General features: G+C 38.9%; 1 long non-coding RNA gene and 1 pseudogene across 9 annotated transcripts; one reads left to right on the top strand and one right to left on the bottom strand.

Annotated features, from left to right (window-relative positions):
• Window positions 1–2,321: 2,321 nt before the first annotated feature.
• Window positions 2,322–5,347, bottom strand: LOC133729075 (uncharacterized). 9 transcript variants are annotated; one of them, XR_009856221.1, is made up of 7 exons: window positions 4,838–5,347; window positions 4,260–4,491; window positions 4,008–4,117; window positions 3,488–3,572; window positions 3,228–3,293; window positions 2,850–2,932; window positions 2,322–2,596 (listed from the first exon to the last, which is right to left on the bottom strand). It is a non-coding gene; the product is annotated as an uncharacterized LOC133729075 (long non-coding RNA). The 9 variants fall into 9 exon arrangements; XR_009856215.1 differs by having other exon boundaries at window positions 3,224–3,293; XR_009856218.1 differs by adding an exon at window positions 3,010–3,057 and having other exon boundaries at window positions 2,322–2,932; window positions 3,224–3,293.
• A 13,155-nt stretch (window positions 5,348–18,502) lies between these two features.
• The window catches only part of LOC133730770 (DNA-directed RNA polymerases IV and V subunit 2-like), a 34,242-nt pseudogene continuing 33,938 nt past the window's right edge, over window positions 18,503–18,806 (top strand).

Below are 18,806 nucleotides of genomic sequence, written 5' to 3' on the forward strand. Positions count from 1 at the left end.
TCATCAAAAGAAAAAACGTTTGTTTCAATTGATATGATTTAGTTTAGGGGAGTGAATCCCCACTTCATCTTCTATGGGAAATGGACATATGTACTCACAAATAGTTGAGACGGCGAGTGATTGATCTGGGCGAGGAACCTCCTATGGAGGAACTGATGGATACTGAAGCAAATGGCACGCTGCAGGTGGTGGAAGCAGAGGCAATGGCATCTTCTGCGGTTGAGTTGCGGTCTTCCCCCAATTAGTTTGTTTCTTTTAGTTTCTTGAATAATGTAGGGTGAATAAAAAAAAATCAAGAATTAAGATAATTTTTTTTACAATTGTCACGGATTCAAATCTTACTAATATAAGGAATGCACAGTTTTAACGGTGAGTCAACCAGTGTTAATGCAAGTGAATCAACAAGATCAATTGGTGATTTTCTCAATAAGTTCGCACAGAGCAACTGAACGATTTCTAGTGGTAAAACTCAATCAAGGTTAAATACTTTTCCTCATCATATATTAACCTCTGACCTATCCCGGTTACAAAATTAGATCACACAAATTACTTTTCCTCATCATATAATAACCTCTGACCTATCCCGGTTAGAGGTTATTATATGATGAGAAAGAAGTAATTTGTGTGATCTAATTTTGAATGATCATCGATCTATATTATACATTACTTGATATTAAGTATATTAAGTTTTCATAATAAATATAGATACAGATACAATGTCCATATTGTAACAGGATTAGAATCTTTAAGTAATTTTAACAAAAAAAAAAGTAATTTTAGTACTTTATTCTTAGGGTCCTTGACCAAAAGCCCCAAAATGAGCCAAAGTTATCCCACTTACCCCAGCAACAGATTTTTATTCCCACTAACCCAATTTAAATTGAAATAACAAATTTACCCTTAGTCTAATTAATGAATTACAACTACCCGCCCTTCTCTCCTCTCTCTCTCTCTCTCTCTCTCTCTCACGCTCACGCTTCGAGCCACTGCACGGCCTTCAGCTCCGTTCTCTGGTCTAGATGGCCGGCGGCGAAACGAGGACGACGATGACGTCGATGGAGGTGATTCTTGGTGAAGGCGCAGATCCGGCTCCATCGATCATCGCCGATGTTGGTGGATCGGTGGTCGCAATTTTGGAGGCGGTTGGGTATTTTTTTCTGTTTGGAGGATAGAGCTCTGCTGTGTAGGAAGTGTGATGTTGCTATAATACCTCACTGTGAATAGTTTTGTTTCCGGTCACCGGAGGTTTTGCTGACCGGAATTAAAGTTGGGCCGGAGCCCGATCAACCTGGGTCTGATGGTGGCGGCGGTGGTGTTGCTGGGTCGTCTTCTTCTGTCAAATCGGACTCTGGGGCTGTGTCGAAATGTGAAGCGAACATTCAATTGGCGGAGGAATGCAAAGTGGCGCCGTCGAGTGTAGCTGGGATGTCTTTTGCTGGTGGTTCTGCAGCTGGGTCTGTTCCACAGTGGCCTATGGATTCACTGATTTCGATCAGAGCTTTGGGTACATGGATAATGGATCGTATAAGGTTTGTGCTCATTGGTTACAATGTGAAACTGATTATACATTGGATAGTAATTTCGTATTGAGATGATGATATTGCAATCTCTATTATGGGTTCCAATTCTGCATTGGCCATTAGCCAGTCAGAGTGGATTTGATTTTCTTGAGGCCGTTATTGACAGTTGGTTTTGGTGAAAGTGAAACCTCATAGATTTGTGTTATCCTCCTTTAGCTTTTGCGAAATGGAATCCAAACTTTGCAAGTTGGGTCTCCATCGGCTGTGGAACTCACAAAATTGCACTTTATTTTTTCCAACAAGAAATATCCTATACAAGGGCTTGTACTCTAGGTTTTTTCCTCGAACTTTTATTTTGTCTTGAAAAAAACCACCCTTGTGTCTGATCACTACTTATTGTTGTGAACTTGTGATTATCAATTTAGCACTGCATAATGTTGCTTATTTATTTTGCCAGGCTGACTGCGGTAAACTTGGGGATTCTGATTCATCAATTTTAAGATCATCTGAGGCAATAGAAGTGTGTTCACTACTACAAAAAATGGATTTAAGGACATTCAAAAAACGTCCTTAAAAACTTTTAAGGACGCTCGAAAAAAACGTCATCTATCAAGGAGTCATAGTAAGTCATCTTTTAGGACGTTCAAAAAACGTCCTTAAATGTCTACAAGGACGTTGAAAAAGTGTCCTTGTTTCTATTTTCAAACGTCTTCTAATGTCTACAATGACACTAAAAAAACGTCATTATAACTCAAAAAAACGTCATTTAATATCTAAAAGGACACAAGAAAAACGTCCTCGTATCTCATACAAACGTCATCTAATGTCTATTAGGACGTAGAAAAGACGTCCTTGTATCTTTTACATGACACAAAAAAAAAATTAAAATATACATAATTTAGTACAAGACTAGTGACCAATGTATCTATTATAACTAAAATACAATACAATGAGCACAAAGTTATTAAGCAATAACTAACGATTCAATAAATAACTACTAACAATAATCTAACTATACAAGTTCAACCCACAGCGTATTCATTGTGGATGTCCATGAATTCGTCTCGACTCTTGAACTGTAAAAATCAATAAAATAGTAAAGAAAAATAAGTGTTGATGATAATATGTCACATTTTGAAGTACCAACAAGTGTAAATTTAAGTTGTTTTAGAGTCTGTAAAATAAAAAATGAGTTGTAATAGGTTTTCTGGAGATTGCACTTCTGGACAAGATAGAAGCAGTAAGCAATCAGATTAACTTCTTCAGTATAAGAAAGCAAACGAGCAAGAAAACTAATAGTATTAGTCATGCCTTTAGATAGTTACATACCTAGTGAAAACATTGCAACTTTCAAACAGCCTTAATGAATGGTCTCAACTCCAAAGACGATTTCTCACTTAGATTATAAATGTCTGCAAGCAAAAGCAGAAGTTTCTTCATATATATCTTGTAAAAAGGCTAAATTGTAATAATGAGTTTTGCATGGCACCTATAAGCTCCTATGTGTTGCCACTAAGCATTCAAATAGTTATTTCCACTGAACAAAGATAAGTCACATAAGTAATAAATTCCCAAAATGCAACTTTCATAAACGCATCGTATAGGCCATATACATATAACTAACATAGCATGAATCCACAATCCACAAAAACAAGTATAAGACAAGCATAGACCTATTAAGAAAAACAAGAGCTCTGGATTACCTACAGCTACAGATCTTCCCATCTTTGCAGGGCAAACCAAGTTCCCATCCATAATTATATAGTTTAAAATCTGAAAAAAGAAACATATTATCTGTTATACAGTAATACACTACCAATTAAGTGCTGCTGTTGACGTAACAAAGGGCACAGAAATGACTATGTTTGCTAATATACAAATACTGTAGGAAGGAACATAATTGTTTATTGTTAAATAGAAGACAAGGTATATGAAAAATTGAAAATAAGTCTGGAAAGAAACATTACCTGAAACAAATGCATTATTTGATCTTGAGTAAGAGACAAGGGGAGGGATTACTCAAGTTAAGCCTAGAGAAATTATAGCAGGGAGCTGCAAGATACAGAAACCAAAGTAGACACATTTTAGTACAAAGTGGTGAACATCAAATTCCTGTAAAAGAGGGAACTCTAGAAGTGCAAGTACTCTGCAGAGACACATAATCTATACGTTCTCATTGATGCATGTCGAAGAACCATAAAGGGAAGAAAAACGTATAAAACAAGTAATTGGAAATAATCCATTATTTCATAAAAAGATGGAGCAGGATAACCATGATACTCCTGGGAAAGGTTAATTACTAAATAGCAAAAGTCCTAACAGTTGTCAACAAGAGCCAAAATGCAAAATATGGCAACTATCTAGACTAGAAACGCATATTTTGTTAACAAGTAAAAGAATGGATAAGCATTAAACATCAATGCAAAGGATATTTTGATAACCAAGAAAAACTGGTAGCAAAAGATCATTACCAGTCAAATGGTTTACCTTTTCCTATTCATACGAACGGAAAGTATTGAAGTCAAAAAGTTCAATTCTCGAAGAGCAGTTCCAATTGTTGTATTGAACAAACAGAGACGACGCGGAGATAAAGATGGCTGTGGCAGTGAGAATGTCATATGATTAATAAAAGAGTAAACCATAAGTAAATATTTGGTGCTAGAAGTGAAACAACATACATACTTATTTTCAAAAGAAACAGATTCTACTGATAAAAAAATTGATGCAAAAATAACATACCTCTTCACCAGCTCCAACAATGGCAAGAAGACTAGAGCTAAATAGCATTTCAACAATAGCGAAAGCGCCAATAGCTAACCAAAAATAAATTAATTAAATTGTAAACCACAGTTGTTAATTCCAAAAATTACAAGGAGTAAATAAATTGGATAACTTGCCTCGTTCATAGCAGAGTCTCCCTGTATTAGAATTGAATACTTTGAAGCCATCCTTTGTGCCTATGGCAAAGCAACTGCCGAATTCGAAAGAAATACAAATTTTCAGAAATAGAAAGCCCCACAATCTTTTAAAAATATTAAAATTCAAATTCAATATTAGCTCCCTTAGAATCCATTTATAGTAGAATATATTATAGAAGAACCCAGATTTGAAGCAAAACTGACAAACTGACAAAATCTTGAAAACAAGCCATCTCAAGTCAAAATTGAATGAATCAGACCTCAATTTAAGAATAAGAAACAAGAATGACGAAACCCATAACTCAAATTTGCAATCCAAACAGCTGAAATTATCATACAATCATGAATTAAAAAACAAATTCTATAACATGGATTAGAAACCCTAAATCAGATGGATACCATAGATTAGGCAGCTAGATTCGCGCATAGCTGAGAGGCTGGTCAACGCCGGAGTATGAGATCTTGCCCTTCACGAGGTTACAGTCGAAGTGGTGGAGGTCGTCCCGGCGATGGTGCGTAGTGATGAGGTTGAACACAGTGTTATCGGGATACTTGGCGTGTTGGAGGACATCGAATAGGCCGATGGTGGTGTCCAAGGTCATGGTGATATCGAAGATGGAGGAGGCTAGGCAAAGGAAAGATTTGGGAGGAGAGACAGAAGAGATTTGAGGGGAGAGAGAGAGAGCAGAACGCGAGAGTGATTTTCTAGGGAGTGAATAGTGTTTTATCTTTTTTGTTGTGGTTTCAGAAATGACGACCTAGACTTCCGCTACTACACTGCGCTTAAGGGAAAAACACGGAAGATTGTAAAAAATTAAAACGCGACGTCCTTATTAAGTTATAAGGACAGTTAAATAAAAAACTGTCTTTGTATCTTTTAGTTGGGTGTCTACAAAGCCCATTTCTGTAGTAGTGGTTAAGAGTATATTGGGGGGCAATAGGCGTCTATTGGGGGCCAATAGACGTTTTTAAATTGATATAATCTCTTCATTTTTTTATTTAAACAAAGTTTTATTTGTCTAAATTTAGGGAGATTAGTTCATATTCTGACAACTGAAAGTTCTATTGGGGGACAATAGACATCTATTGGGGGGCAATAGATGTCTATTGGGGGGCAATAGACGTCTATTGAGGGGCAATACATGGCTGATAGACGTCTATTGGGGGGCAATAGATGTCTATTTGGGGCAATATCTAAACGTCTATTGGGGGGCAATAGACGTCTACTCGGGGGCAATACATGGCTGATAGTCGTCTATTGAGGGGCAATACATGGCTGATAGTCGTCTATTGGGGGCCAATAGATGTCTATTAGGGGGCAATAGATGTCTATTGGGGGCAACAAAACTTTCCGGTGAGATTTTCAGCAATTTCCGGTGGGCGGCAGCCGGTGACCGGAATCCGGCGAAAGTTGGCCGGAATCCGGCGACCGGTGACCGGATTCCGGCGACCGGTGACGGGATTCCGGCGGCCGGTGACGAGCTTCGGCGAAGTCTCCTATAGTTTCTCTCTCTTCCATTTTCTCTCTCTCTCTAAGTAACAAAGGGGTGAGGGGTAAAATGGTATTAAAAAAAAATTAAAAACAAAAAAAAAATCTTAATGGGGTATTAGGGAAGACTCCCTTAGAGTGTATTGGGTAAGAGGGAATTAAAAAAACTTAATGGGGTAAGGGAGAAAAAAATCCCTAGAAATGGGGTAAATGGACAAAACCCCTTATTCTTAAGTCATTAGCTTGTTATTGTAGTTACTTTATATAAGAGAAAAATTCAGGTACCGTCCCTAAACTATGCTGCCAAGGCCAATTTGATACCCGAACTCTCAAAAGTATCAATGTGATACCCAAAGACCTAAATTGGTATCAACGTGATACTTCCGTCAAAATTTTCTAACGGCGCCGTCTGTTTGCTGACGTGGCAAGCACGTGGGTCCCAAAAAAAAGTGAAATGACAAATTTACCCTTTTTTTTTTATAGAAAAATTCATCTACTGTCGCCAAACTATTTTGCCAAGTCCAATTTGATACCCGAACTCTCAAAAGTATCAATGTGATACCCAAAGACCTAAATTTGTATCAACGTGATTCCTTCTTCTTCTTCTTCTTCTTCTTCTTAGGGTTTCGCAGCGCCAAGCAGCTTGGGGCTGAAGCTTCCAATCGAACCCGATACTGGTCGAAGAACCTGCTGGTGCTGAGATGATCAACGACCCGTCCGCGTAAATTGGGGCCGTCGAGCTGTTGAGCGAGACGAGGCGTTCAGCCGGAAGGTACCGTGAGAGAGTGACCGTCGAGGCGGAGTATGTACGGTCTCCGAATGGAAGGCGGTCCAGTTCTAGGGATGCCATTTTAGCTATTCTTCTTCTTCTTCTCTCTCCTCCTCTCTCTCTCTCCTCTCCTTCTCCTCCGCCTAAACCATCAGTAACGCCGCCGAGATGGATTTGTAGCAGGAATTGGAGAGGATCTCGGCGGCGTTAGTGATGGTTTGGGCGGAGGAGAAGGAGAGGAGAGAGAGAGAGAGGAGGAGAGAGAAGAAGAAGAAGAAGAATAGCTAAAATGGCATCCCTAGAATTGGACTGCCTTCCATTCGAAGACCTTACATACTCCGCCTCGACGGCCACTCTCTCACGGTACCTTCCGGCTGAACGCCTCGTCTCGCTCAACAACTCGGCGGCCCCAATTTACGCCGACGGGTCGTTGATCATCTTAGCACCAACAGGTTCTTCGACCGGTATCGGGTCAATCGCTTCAATGCCCAAGCTGCTTGGCGCCGCAAAACCCTAAGAAGAAGAAGAAGAAGGAAATCCCAGAAGAAGAAGGAAGAAAAAGAAATGAAAAGAAAAGGAAAAAAATGAATTAACAAAAAAAAAAAAGGTAAATTGGTCATTTCACTTTTTTTGGGACCTACGTGCTTGTCATGTCAGCAAACATACGGCGCTGTCAGAAATTTTGGACGGAGGTATCACGTTGATACCAATTTAGGTCTTTGGGTATCACATTGATACTTTTGAGAGTTTGGACATCAAATTGGTCTTTGCAAAATAGTTTGGGGACGATAGATGACTTTTTCTAAAAAAAAAAAAAGAAGGGGTAAATTGGTCATTTCACTTTTTTTTTTTGGATCCACGTGCTTGCCACGTCAGCAAACAGACGGCGCCGTCTGAAAATTTTGATGGAAGTATCACGTTGATACCAATTTAGGTCTTTGGGTATCACATTGATACTTTTGAGAGTTCGGGTATCAAATTGGCCTTGGCAAAATAGTTTGGGGACGGTAACTGAATTTTTCTCTTTATATAAATAATGATGAGTCCACAAAATCATTCTTACATTCTCCCACTTGGACCATCATTACTTATTCAATTACAAGATTAACAAAAATCAAGGAAGCAGCTACTAAAATGTGCACATGAAATTGCATAGACTTCATAACTTAATACAGGCTTAGTCAAGTTACAATGACTAGTATAGAGCTAAGGAAAGAACATGCTTACAAAAGCAAGTCACCCCAGAACTACTAAACCAGTTTTGCAACTCACAGAAGCTCAATTGATACAACATTTTTTGTAGACACAATTCTTGCATAAGAATCTAAAGGATCAACGGTTGAAATCATTGAATTAGGGTCTCATACTAGTGTAAAATAGTAAAAATCCTCAAATTCTTAGTCCTCTCTAGAACGGGCATATATATAAATATATGGAGGATCAAGAGAGGACATCCTTACTTTAAGAATTTGAGAATTTTTACTATTTTACACTAGTATATAACCTAATTCAAGGATTTCAAACGTTAATCCTTTAGATTCCTATGCAAGAATTGTGTCTACAAAAAATCAACTAAATCCAACCTGTTGACCTGTACAACAGGTTTCACTAACTAATGTAATTTAATATATATTCATTAAAAAGTTGATGTATGGAAAACATCAACACACCTTAGACTTACCCTTGATTTACATATACATTTGGCATATTGTTATTTGAATGCATTTGAAAAAAGGCAGCCAAAATTGCAGGGGACACTTTCATAGTTTGATTATAATATGCATGTGGGTGGGCATACACACAGAGTAATATCATCTTATGGAATACTAATCTGAAAGGATTCGTTTATATTTCAAAACTTCTTAAACCTTGTTATATATCTTCTTTTTGTTGAAAAATGTTGACTTTTAGTGTGCCTTGTCAAACTAGGATTAGTTCTATGATTGTAATAGGAGAGAAGGTTCTAGAATTCCTAGTCATATTCGGAATAGTTTTTCTTGTATCATTAGAATATGTACTTTTTAATCCCTATATATAGGGTTCATATTATCAATAGTGGAATATACAATTCTCTCATCAACCTCTCTCAATTCTCATATCCTTAAACACGTTATCAGCACGAGCCCTAACCACAAAACTCAAAACCAGAAAATCCTTCACTGTGAGCTTTGCTTGCATCTAGCCCTACCGCCACTGCCATCCTCACCTGTGTGCCTGCCCTACAGCGCGCCCGTGCGCCCTTTCTTGCCCCTGCAGCACTTTCACATTGCAGCTAGCGTCGCTAGAGCTTTTCTGGCTCGCACCCGCGCATCAAGGAGCCACCCTCGGCCCTCACCTTTGGCAGCAACCGTCCACTACAACCGGCAAGCCACCGAGCCATCCAAAACCCTCCAACGACACCAACTCAACCAAGCTTCCAAGTTTTCAAGGTTTCAAGCTCCAAATTAACAATTAAGTATTTAAGATTAAAGTTCCTGCTTTCTGTATTTAAATTCTTTTCTTTTCTTAGGGACTTGCAACCTCCCTTCTTCTACATCCCACCTTTCTTATAACGTGGGTTCGATTCTTTGAAAAACGGAATCGTGGGGATTCACGCTAAACGAACTAAGAGCGTTAGTAAGACTTCAGACTAAGAGCGTCTGTAAGCATCAATCGATTTATGACCATATAAACATCATTGTTTCGATCTAATCCAAAAAATTCTTGGAAATAGATTTCTTGGTAGCATAGCTCGGAAATCTTATTATTATTAGTTTTCGTGGAAGTTTTTAACTCTGAAACTAATCTATTTTTCCCCTTCTCTTTTTGATGCCGAATGAGCCAAAGCTCGACTTCCCCATATTGGACTCAACAGGGTCCGAGTGCCATAGCTGGGTAACCGATGTTGAGAATTGTAGGGGCACTTTTGATCGGAGTTGTACGGCAGTGGATATTCATGGGTAAGGACCCAAAACTTTGCCCCTTTATCTGAGTTAGCGAAGACTAGGCCCAACAAACTTCGAAAGACCTGAGAATCCTAGGAAGCTTGCTGTTGTGTTCTTCCCGGCAGCTCCTTGTATATGCACGGCAGTGAGTTGATCATTTCAAAAAAGGCTTGGCAAGATGCATGTGGCGTGGGAGCTAGAAAAGCATGAGTTTCAGAAGAAGAGATCTCAGCAGTGATGGCATATTGGTTTAGGTAGATAGAATAAGAGATTTGGGTAGGATATGAATTGGAAAGGATGGAAAACTAAAGGTGGATTTGGGAGAGATGAAGCATGGCAGAAGAAAAATGCTAGAGAGCTTGCTAGCATACCCCCTTCTCATCCTCCCCCTGGTTACAGCAGTAGCTATTTATATGCAATTCTAGCAGCCAAAGGAATCTCGGTGGAAGGTCTCTACTGCTGGGTAAAGAGATGGCTTGGGTTAAATGCATGTACTGGATTTTGTATTGCCTCTTGATCTGTCAGGTTTTGTCTAAAGAAGATTATGGAATAGGTTTGGCAGATTTTCTGCCGTGAAATCTGCTGCTGGGATTGCAATCCCAAGATTTCTGCTGTGTTGCTGGGATTATGGGATTATGTTATGCAGCTAGGATCAAGAATCCTATGTTTAGCATTTACTATTTTGTTTGGTTCTAAAGGATTTGGGCTCTCTCTCTTCTTCACTTACCCGTATTAAGAGTTAGGCTGTTGGGCATGAATTTTGGTCCCAAGTCCAAAATTATCAACAAGCCTAAAACTAATAACGAGCCTCATGCAATTCCGTTACCTTCCACACCACACCCATTCTTGTAAGCCCCAAGTGCGTGAATGTGGCTTGGGTCCACGTGCGTGGCGTGATGTTTGCGGGTGTAATTTGCCTCAAAATATGAGTTGGGCTTGTTAGCTGGAAATTTGGGTGTCAACATTAGCCCCCTTGATTATGTAGGTCGCGTGACTGTATCTCGGGCTACATAATCAAAAATCTAGAGACTTACTGCGTGATAACAATTTTTTTTTTTTTTTAGTTGGCTTGCGTATCTTACCGATACGAACTATGACTTATCAAGCTTCTCACGTGACAACAGATTCTCGTCATCATTGGACTCCTAGTTAGAAGAGATGAGTCATACTTTTTGGTTACTTTCCTTCTAGGGAAACGGCAATGGCGTGTAAAGTCTTCTTCTTTTCTCTTCTTTTCCTTCCATATTTTGATTTGCACAAGACGCCTTTCTTCTCAAGAGTCAGACCCTCGATCTAAGGAAAGAATGCTTTTCTCCTTTCAAATTTCTTTGGCTTGAGAGACTCCATCTCCACTCCCTTACTCTTTTACAGAACAAATTGAGTGTGTCGGGCCCATTGTAGAGCCGATTTGCGATTCCTTCTGTGCTTGGTAAGCTTGGCCGACTGCATCTTCTTTTGCTCGGTGCGATTTTCTTCTTCTTGATTCTGCATTTGCTCATATTGTAGCCTTATGTTGGTTCACGCAATATCAATTTGCTAACGTGATTAAATATTGCTCAGCGACATTGCCGATTTGCTGCCGTGATTAATCTGTTGCATGTCGCGTGCTTTGTTCTGGCGTTATCAATTCTGCTGCTGTAATTGCTTGTCGCCTTAGCCATACTGGTTCATTGCTGTGATTGACCTGCTACTGCTGTGACCAATTTTGGTATCAGCATTGATTTGTTACCACGTGTTTTGGAAGGTACCCAACCTGTAAGTATTTCCTCCCATTCATAACGCGTCCCCATTTTTTCTTTTACTGCCATGATAGCGACGGGATTGATACAGCAGGGTATTATTGGATGTGTCTTCTCAGCTTGGGCTCAATGGCCTTAATTTTTTTGCTTAGTTCTTTGCTTGATGTGTGATAATAGATTGATTCGGCATGAGTGGCTTGGACTATTTCTTCTCTGTGTTATGCGTGGAGTTTTCTTTTTATTGCTGTAATTGCAATTAAACATGATGGAGCTTGTTGTTAGTCTATTTGGTTCATCATGTAAGTTGCTTCTATTAGCTTGGCTGGGCTATGTGGATTCAATAGTTTCAATTTTAGCTTAGTCCCTTGCTCAGCGTGTGATTATGGATTGGTTGAGCGTGGAGTAGCTTGGATTCTTTTCTTTTGGCATTATGCGTGGAGTTTTTACTGCTGTGATTGCAATGGAACATGATGTAGCTTGGTATCATATAGTTTAGTTCATCATGTAAATTGCGCCTGTTAGCTTGGATTGACCATGTTGGTTTTAGTTTTGCTTGGTTCCTTGCTTGGAGTGTGAACAACATGTAGCTTGGCATGTAGTAGCTTTGCTTGGGGTGTGTGCTTTGGTAGCTTGAGCTTGTGGCCATCTTAAGCATTTTGAGAGGGAATCACTATTAAAAAAAGAATGAGCTTGATTGCTTGGCATGGCCCTCATATGTTCCATGGTAGATGCACGACCTTAAGAGAGGAGCGTGGCATGGCTTGTGTATGTATGTCTAATGCTTGTATGCTTACAATTACTTTTGCTTAGCATAAGCTTGTTTAAGTATTGGCGTGTTTCTCTTGGTCGTGTATCTGCTTGGCTTGAGCATGAGCAAGTGCTTAGCATGATGTTTGAGTGGCGTGAGCACAAGCTTGGCATTAGCATGGACTTGGCATGATATATTTGTTCATAGAGTTAGGCTAATATGCCATGTATTAAGCATGAAATTTCTCGTGATTGCAACCTTATATAGGGTTTAGACATATTTGGGCTCAGATTTCATTGATTTCTTGTTTACCTCTACACTTTATAGATCCATCTCAACAATGATTTTTCTTTTAGAAAATCAGGTATGATTTTCTCCGTGATGCTTTGAGGGAGAAATTAACAGCTTGGATTCAAGATTTTCTGCCTTTAATCAAAACATGTACAGGACATTTAAATGGTAATATTTGATGTGAAGAATGGGCACTAAATTTGGTGATAGACCGGATATGTAAATGCTTGTGTAGAGTAATAAAGGCTTAAAGTATGGTTGTAGATGCTTGTGTAGAGTAATGAAGGCTTAAAGTATGACTTTGGTTGCTGAATTTTGTATGGGTAGCAATATTTGGATCTGATGTTGAAATCATTGCTTGTGAAAGTTTGTATAATGCTTGCTGGATCGTAAATGCTTGCGCTTATGACTTCTCCACATTTTTTGCTTCAGATGAGATACCCTGTGCTTGAACTCTGACTTCACAAAATTGATTACGGCAGCTTTTGTTTCAGCAGTGGAGTAGTAGAGGCCAATGACACAGGATATGAGAGTATCAATTCCGATGATAAACTAGATGTCAGTAAACGGTGGAAGCTTTGAACACAGCAATGAAGTGAGCTTTAACTTGATCACGGTAACTGAATTTTTTTTTTTTTTTGCTTGAATTGCTTAGCTTGCTTTTCCTTCATTGTCACAGATTTGCATGATCATGTGCCTGACTAGCATATCTGAGTCATATACATTCTTTTTACTATATCTTGCTTGGTGTTATCTTCTAGATCAATAAATGCTTTCATGTAGGATTTTCATTTGTATAGGATTTCTTTGTGGCTTGGCTTTGGCTTGCTTACTTATTTTAGCATGCTCTTTGTGGATTTGTATGACTTATGGTAGCTGTGGTAACGCATTGACCACACACAACCTTGACTTTATTGCAGTGGTGCTAGCTTTGTCGTTGCTTTGATTGGCTGTTGGAAATTAGCTTACTGGGCTAAATCGCTGCATTGTGGTCGTCACGATATCCAGGTGAGCATCAATACAAGAATCTTCTCGTGAAATATGCTTTGCATTTGATTATTCAAAGTTGTATTCTTGAATGCAATTGAAACATCGGTTGATCTTTTCTCTGGTGGTGAACTCTTTATGCTTGCTGCTTGGATTTGAATTTGCTCAATAATCACAACGATTGATTGATAGTATATGAATATGGATATTGCTTGTCAAGAATTGAACAGTGATATAGCATGAATTTGCATGGCATGTTTTGCTGTGGCTTGTTTTAATTGTTGCAGTTATCACATAACATACTTTGTTTTGTTGCTAGGATTGTGATGTAACCTGCCTTTGTGAGCCCTTTTTTTCTTGCCGTTTGTAAGCCTTTCCTATTTTACTGCTATAATTGTGAAAATGAATGTTATAGCTTAGCGTTGCTTGGCTTGGTATATGTAACTTTCTTAGCTTGGCCTGATCATGTTACTGACACTTATATCAGTAATTTGCTTGGCTTGAATTTGCGTTGGTTTGCATGGCATGGTCTTGCTTGATTAGCTTTGATATTGTAAAACAAAAAATATCTTTGCTTGGCTTGGCTTTTGTTTCGATTGAACTTGTGATAGTCATGCTTGGGCATATTCTAGGCATGAGCTTTTGATGGCTTGAGCTAGCAGATGCATGATTATTTCAGTTATATATCAAGGGAGAGCACATTGGCATTGAAAAGAATGAGTTCAGTTGTTTTGCATGGTTCTCACATGGTTACTTGGTGGACGCACTCGTTTGAAAGAGAGAAGTTTGTATGCTTGGCATGGCTGTCTTGGTTATGATCTGATTGACATATGCATGAGGTGTTCTAGGTATTAGCTTGGCATGATGGTTGTTTAAAGGGTTAGAAGTATTTGTTGCTTGATAGGAAGGTGCTTTTGGTTATTGAAACTAGGTCTGGTCATTTTAAGAAGAATTGAGATTTGGTCTAGCTAGCATGATAAGAGGTTGTCACAACAGCAAGAGATTGTTTAGAAAACATTTGGTATGGATAAGGTTAAAAATAGGTTAGCATGTTGGTTTAACGAAGTACGATTATCACAAAATGGTTTGGAAAAGACTATTGATTTGAATTATATGGCATGGCAGTGGTTCGTGTTGCTTTTACAGCAGCGTTTGGCAATTTGGTTTTTCGCACTGTCTTGCTTGACTCTCCAGGTATACATGTCTTGATTAATTTGCTGTCATGTAAGGAATTTGGCTTGGTAAGAGCATGAGCTTGTATGATGTCCGCCTTGCTTGTTTTGGTTTGAATAGATTCAATTAGTGACCATTATGCTTGGGCACGTCGTAGGCATGTGCTTGATGGTATAAGCTTGTGACTTCCTCAAGTTTCTTCAATGGTCAAATGAGAGTGCATTAGTGTTGGAAAGCATGTGCTTGGATGTAATGGCTTGGCGTGATTCTCACTTGGTTTTCGATGCATATAGGATCTTGCAAGATACGAGCTTGGAATGACTTGCCTTTGTATGCTTGTTAGTTCGTTGTTGGATGCACGACCTTAGAGAGAAGCTTGGCATGATTGGTGTTTCTATGCTTATATGCTTGAAAAATATTTTTGCTTGGCATAGGCTTGTTTAAGTATTGGCTTTTTACTCTTGGTCATGGATCCGCTTGGCTTGACAATGAGCTTGCCATGAGCATGAGCTTGGCATGATGTATGAGTGGCATAGGCATGAGTTTGGCATTGTGTAGATGAATTTTTGATTATTCGAACATCATAAGAACTTTGACTCTTTCTGTTTTTTCTTTTTTCTTTTCAAAGTCATGATGCCTTGAATGGGTAGAAAGTGATTAGAACTGATCCAGCAGTAGCGTGCTTGGAAGCCTTAAATTCTAGTTTGTATTTTCCAATGAATCAATAGACTATAGGCCTGTGCTTTTCATCATGAAGCCCCCAAGTATACCTTACTTCAAGCAAAACCAATCTTTTGCATGTAACACAGCAGTGACACAACACCATAGATATGCATGCATAAAGGCTGTCATGTTTGCTCGCAAGTCATGATTCATGCTTGAGTTACATAATAGATATTTTAAGCTCAGGTCTAATTTGATATAGCTAGCATGTTCCAACTATACTCTCATGACTATCACTTGTTGACTAATCGCTGGCTTGGCATGGCTTGGAATTGTTGAATCAGGATTTAGTAGGAATTGCAGCCACTGCATGAACTTCTGTTGGAATTGCTTTAGTACAAGCTTTAATGACTCGTGTGTATGCTTGGTTGATTACGATGATAAGCTATTTTGTCTTAGAGGGAATAAAGACAACAGGTGATGAAAAAATGGTTAGAAGTGTTTATTTCTTCATCTAAGAAAATGAAGGGGATGGCATTAGACGTCTGATTATAAGAATGGATGGCATTTTAGTCAGGGGGTAGACTCAGATATTGAAAGGATTGTGGTGCAAAGTTTGGTTTTAAGAGTATGCATGTATGCTTGATCGTCTGAAATCAGTAGCACATGGAAGCTTGAATCTTGAATAAGTGCTTGTTGATCTTTGAGTTTGAATGATACCTTGCTTGCTCAAATTCTTTGAATTGAATTGTTTTTCCCAGAGTGTGGCAGACCCTTCTCCTTCGGGATTGAGGGTGGGACTTGCTCCCTACATCGTCTGTTTCCGAGGAACTAATATCGCCTAATCCCTTATTTGTTAAAAAAAAAAAAAAAAATTGTTTTTCTTCTGTGGTCAGATAGGATTAGCATACTAAAAGTTCAGTTTCTTCGTGGATGTATTTGGACGTCATCTTTATTCCCAGCAATAAAATGGGTCGAGTTGTTGATCTCAGAGCTTCGGGCCTGCAAGGTAGTGAATACCTTAATATCGGCACTAGAAAAGCTTAGAATATTTGAGTTATTTTGGGCATAATGGTTTTTTTTTTTTTTTTTCCGAGCTCCTTTTAGCATGGCGGTGAGTGGTGACTTGCATGATTTACTAGCAACTTGATCATGAATAAGCAACGTTACAGTCTTGGCTTTGTTCCAGCAATGAACTTTCTTTTTCTCTTGAAGTTGTCAGGGCATTTGAGCACCTTGAACAGCTTAAATTGCTTGGGACATTGCTTGAGTTAGTTGCATGATGCTCAATCCATTTTGCTTGGTTGCTCCCGTCTTCATGCATGAATTTTTTTTTTTTTTTTAACAGAATGAATGTTGCGCTTGAAGTTTCTTTTCACTTCTTCTGTATGCTTGAAAGACTTTATTTTCAAAATAAGATTGTAAATTTTGAATGTGTGTGCCTGATACGAATATGCATGAGATCCGTCAATAATATAGTAGTTCTTCTTTTCTTCAAACTTGCTTGTTGCTGGTTGGTTTGGCGTATGGATCTGGCATGGAAAGGTGTTCTTGAATGACGCAATAGATATGGTAGAAGCCTAATTATAAGAGTGCCTATGCTTGATGTATTGATTCTGTTTTAAATCAGTACGCTTGAGTTATACAATAAATTGAAATGGTATGACTGATTGTGGATAGTGGATTTGCTTGAGGTGTTGTCAAGATTTGTATATCAATGTAATTTGGTGCTGGTTATGGTATGTAAAGGGAATGATTTTGCCTGATTTGAATATTTTTTCTTTCAGATGGATCAGCTTGATGCATGAATATGAGGCTCAAAAGTTCAGGATGGATGAGCTGCTGTTAAGGTAATCAACATAAACCAACTCATCAGCCCCTAAGTGCAGTAGCCTGATTAAAAGTACAAGATTTAACTTTTGCTTGCATGTTCTCCGTCAATGAATATCGCTTGAGAAGTGTGAGGGGCTTGTGCTTATGGCCATAAGCTTGTTTGCATCACTTTGAACTTTGTTGCTGTTTTGCTTGATTGTATCCAGCTGTGTTGTGACAGCAAAAGCATAGATAGTTTGAAGAAAATTGTCATCCTACCATGGAATAAGAGCATGATTTTTTTTTTTGAAGCATAGAGCACTGCTATGAAATGGAAGGAGCCATGGTTAAATCACAGCATGTTTTTTTGAAATTCATTAAGCAAAGCCCCCAAGTATTCTTGCATGATGGTTGAAATTACTTGTGCAGAAAAAGGATAGCTTTGAGTTTGAGTATACTGAGTTGATTTAGACATGGTATTGACACAAATAAGGACTGATATATTTTTTTTCATGTTGTTGGGAAGGTTTATGACAAATCTGGTAAATAGGCTCGAAATGCTTGAAAAATGGCTAAACAAAGGTAAGGTAGTTTTGTGGCACTGATGGTTGTGATGCTTGCAGGATGTTTATATATAGCTCCCAGCAGTGGTACTCAAGATCCGGCGTGAGATATGTTCAGCAAGGAAGAAGTTAGCTGCTGGAATCATGGCCTAATTTCCAGGCAGAAGGTTCAAACCTTATCAGATCTAGAAGAAATGCATCAACTGGTGATGAGGTTATTTGTGGTGGCTTGTTTGGTTTTGTTGAAGCCTCAAGGTGAGATAGCTTTTATAATAGGACTCTTAATTTGTTCACTCAATATTGAAGCTTGAATAATGAGTGACTAAATTTGATTTTGATAGCTTTCATGATTCCTGTTACAGAAACTCATGGATTGAAGTCTCATAGTCAATACAATAAGCAACAAGCTTGTGTTTCAATGAGTATTGGCATGTTCATCAAGAGAGCTCCCCTTGATTGCATCTGATACATATTGTCAGTGATAAAGCATGATTGGTTTGAAGTGAGCATGGTAAATTTCTGGAGAAAAATGCTGCTGTTAAGGAAGCTGAGGTGGAAACACAGCCTAGTCCCCAGCAGTGTCGCCAAAAATGTAGGGGCACTTTTGATCGGAGTTGTACAGCAGTGGATATTCATGGGTAAGGACCCAAAACTTTGCCCCTTTATCTGAGTTAGCGAAGACTAGGCACAGCAAACTTCGAAGGACCTGAGAATCCTAGGAAGCTTGCTGTTGTGTTCTTCCCAGCAGCTCCTTGTATATGCACGGCAGTGAGTTGATCATTTCAAAAGAGGCTTGGCAAGATGCATGTGGCGTGGGAGCTAGAAAAGCATGAGTTTCAGAAGAAGAGATCTCAGCAGTGATGGCATATTGGTTTAGGTAGATAGAATAAGAGATTTGGGTAGGATATGAATTGGAAAGGATGGAAAACTAAAGGTGGATTTGGGAGAGATGAAGCATGGCAGAAGAAAAATGCTAGAGAGCTTGCTAGCATACCCCCTTCTCATCCTTCCCCTGGTTACAGCAGTAGCTATTTATATGCAATTCTAGCAGCCAAAGGAATCTCGGTGGAAGGTCTCTACTGCTGGGTAAAGAGATGGCTTGGGTTAAATGCATGTACTGGATTTTGTATTGCCTCTTGATCTGTCAGGTTTTGTCTAAAGAAGATTATGGAATAGGTTTGGCAGATTTTCTGCCGTGAAATCTGCTGCT

Source organism: Rosa rugosa, chromosome 2, assembly GCF_958449725.1.
Source record: "Rosa rugosa chromosome 2, drRosRugo1.1, whole genome shotgun sequence".
Taxonomy (NCBI): Eukaryota; Viridiplantae; Streptophyta; class Magnoliopsida; order Rosales; family Rosaceae; genus Rosa; species Rosa rugosa.